Source organism: Bison bison, unplaced genomic scaffold, assembly GCF_000754665.1.
Source record: "Bison bison bison isolate TAMUID 2011002044 unplaced genomic scaffold, Bison_UMD1.0 scf7180017864522, whole genome shotgun sequence".
Taxonomy (NCBI): Eukaryota; Metazoa; Chordata; class Mammalia; order Artiodactyla; family Bovidae; genus Bison; species Bison bison.
The window spans coordinates 374,380-374,764 of record NW_011495073.1 but is presented as its reverse complement, the minus strand read 5'-3'; the positions used below and the strand labels follow the sequence as shown (position 1 = coordinate 374,764).

Here is a 385-nt window from a genome sequence, read left to right as displayed (position 1 = left end):
TGCATTGATCACTGAGGAAGGCTTTCTTATCTCTCCTTGATATTCTTTGGAACTCTGCATTCAGATGCTTATATCTTTCCTTTTCTCATTTGCTTTTCACTTCTCTTCTTTTCACAGCTATTTGTAAGGCCTCCTCAGACAGCCATTTTGCTTTTTTGCATTTCTTTTCCATAGGGATGGTCTTGATCCCTGTCTCCTGTACAATGTCACAAACCTCCATCCATAGTTCATAAGGCACTATATCAGATATAGTCACTTAAATCTATTTCTCACTTCCACTGTATAATCATAAGGGATTTGATTTAGGTCATACCTGAATGGTCTAGTGGTTTTCCCTACTTTCTTCAATTTAAGTCTGAATTTGGCAATAAGGAGTTCATGATCT

General features: G+C 37.1%; 1 protein-coding gene across 1 annotated transcript in view; it reads right to left on the bottom strand.

Moving 5' to 3' along the window:
* The window catches only part of ABCA13 (ATP-binding cassette, sub-family A (ABC1), member 13), a 402,303-nt gene that overhangs the window by 194,513 nt on the left and 207,405 nt on the right, over positions 1-385 (bottom strand). The gene's annotated exons all lie outside the window — the stretch shown is intronic.